The sequence below is a fragment of the Hipposideros armiger genome, unplaced genomic scaffold, assembly GCF_001890085.2.
Source record: "Hipposideros armiger isolate ML-2016 unplaced genomic scaffold, ASM189008v1 scaffold_174, whole genome shotgun sequence".
In the NCBI taxonomy this organism is placed as follows: Eukaryota; Metazoa; Chordata; class Mammalia; order Chiroptera; family Hipposideridae; genus Hipposideros; species Hipposideros armiger.
The window spans coordinates 2,367,369-2,370,163 of record NW_017731524.1 but is presented as its reverse complement, the minus strand read 5'-3'; positions in this window follow the sequence as shown (position 1 = coordinate 2,370,163).

Sequence of the window (2,795 nt, the reverse complement as noted above, 5' to 3'; positions counted from 1 at the left end):
TTCTTTTACTGTTCTAAAGATGGTCAAAATATCACTACTCTTGCCTAGAGGAACTTTTCTCCTTTTCCTTTTATTGGTTCAGGTTTTCTCAGTTCCCAAATTGGAGATGATTTCAAATTTCACTTTCAAATTTTATTTCTCCAAGGCCAGTGCAAATCCCAGTTCAAAACACCTGTTTTCATATCAATCATTTTTTTCCTGCCTTCTTATCCAATAGGTAAGTTCCTTGCTTTCTTTGCATTCTATCATATTCCTGCTCTAGGAACTTACTTCTTTGTTAATCCCAGTCTATCCAGCACGTTTAGTTTTCCCCATTGAATTGTTCTGTCTCTTCTGCCTTCCAAAAGGCACCTTGAAAACCCACCTGCCTTCTTGCTGCCTACAATTCATTTCTTTTGATTGTCAAACTTCTCATCCGCTGCCTTCGACCCCTCCTGCAACTATCTTTTCTCACCCTGGTCTCTCTCTAATGCACCATGTTTCTAGAACAGCGTATTCAAAGGTTAATAATGACCTCCTTATCAATAAATCCAGTGGCCTTGGCATAATCCTTAGATGGTTTCATAGTCTCTATCTACAGATTAGATCCTGTACCCCAGGCTGGAAACTCCATTCTCTGTAATGTACTTTTGCTGCATCCCTTGGTTTCTCTTTCTACCCTGTCAGTTCTTTACCTGCCTACTTTTCAGGCTCCTCTATCTTTTCTCAGTCCTCTAATTACGAGATTCTCTCAGATGTAGTATCTGCTCTCTGAGCCTCTCTAACTATACCTCAGCAATTTAATTTTACACCCTAACTGAAAACAATATATCTAAAACGAAACCCCACTACATCCTCTGAAAACTGGCTGCCCATTCACACTTCTCTGCTAATAGGATCACCATCTCCTAAATCAGAGGATCTCAAAATTTCAGAATTACCTGTAGATTTTCTCTTCCCTTTATTTACCCTTTTACCAATATTTAATCAGGAAATGCCGGTTTTGAATTTATCAGTCATGAAGTACTATTTTTCTTCTGCACAAAATCTGTTAAATCTAACCCCCTGTTCTTTCATTGTTGTTATTACTACTACCACCATTATAATTTGGACATTTAACTACTCGCGCTGGATTTAATGCAATAGCTTCTATCCACTGCCCTTGCCTGTAACTCCATCCCCCTCCCCAATCTGTCTTTTACGTTATTATCCTATGATGCTTTCTGATTACAGTTTTTTATTATGTCACTGTCCACATCAAAAATCATCCCTGGTTACCTATGGGCACTGAGAGGTCANGCAAGTCCTTTCCCTGTTTCAAAGATTTAAAAGTGTCCTTCTAACTACTGAATTATGCCAAAAACTAATGATCAAAATGCCTGGCAAATTAACCTGAAAAAATATTAGATTCAAATGAAGAGTTGTGTTACAAGTTTTTAAAATACAATTCATATGTTTCCATCACAAATTTTATTGATTTTAATCAAATATATAAGTCTCTAGTAACCGAATCTTATATATTGGACATAATTCTTAATCCATTCCACTTGAAATGTCAAATTTTTTCATGTACCAATCAAAGTAAATCTAACATTAAACATCTCTTCAATTGTAAATAGAAGGCAACTCCCAGGTTTCAACAACATATTAAATTTGAAAAGCTTACCTTTTTGGTAAAATTAAATGCTACCAGTGTCTTATAGAGCACTGCTTCTAATACACATGTCTCCTGGAGCTACTTTCACCAGAAATTCTGAAATAGTGTCCTCTGTGATTGTTTCATTAGCCCTTGTTGAGAACACATAGAGGAGAAATCCTATAGCTCAAAATGAAAACAACTTTTGGCCTTCGAAAGACATGCTTCATTTATCTGAGGAATATGTTATTTCCTGTTCTGTGCATAGTAAGATTAATTGAAAGTACATATAAGACTAGGCCCTTGGCCTCAAAGAAGTCATTATAATCACATAAAATGCAGGGCAACAGGCAACAAAAACTATAGGACTTCAGGATGAGGAGAAAAGGAGAAATGGAGCAGAAAGAAGGTCATTTGACCTTCTTGGTGGGTGTCAAGGAGGCATAAAAAGAGAAATGCGTCGCTAATCCTGACGTGTTCAAGAATCAAAGGAAAAAGCCACGGAACAGCAGTTGGGAGTTTCTGTTGAGGAGCCGTGGTGATAAGGGCAGAGTTGAGTGTGGGGAGTAGGGACAAGGGGTGAGAAGAGCAGACTGCACAGTGGTGGGGAAAAAAACACTGGCTTTGCAAGTGGTAGAAGTGGGTTTGAGTCTGCCTTCTTCACTTCCCACTGAGCTCAGTGCCCAGGTCTGGGCTAAGACTTCAAGCAAAGGATTTGAACTCTGTGAGCATCCATTTATGAGATTCAGCACTTACAAACCATAAAGCACTTTAAAAATGCAAGATGATAAAATTAATAACAATGTTTTTAATGATCATATCAAAACATTCTCCTGGTTAAAATCCTTCAGGGACTTCCCTTTACACTTACAAATAATATCTAAATTTATCATGATCTGGGACCTGCCCACTCTTCAGCATCAGTTATCTCTGTTGCTCACTTTTCTTCAGCCATACTGGCCTCCTTTCCTACACCCCAAATGTTCCAAGCTCAACTGGGGCATCTGAACTTTCTATTTCCTCTGCTAATCTCTCTCTCTCTCTCTCTTCCTGTCTCTATCTCTGTCTCTCTTTTCCTCTTTCTCCCCTCATCCCATTCCTACCCCCACCTCAATTCAAAAATCTTCAGATCTCAACTCTAACATCTCAGAAAGGCCTTCTTTAGAAACTTTACCTAAAG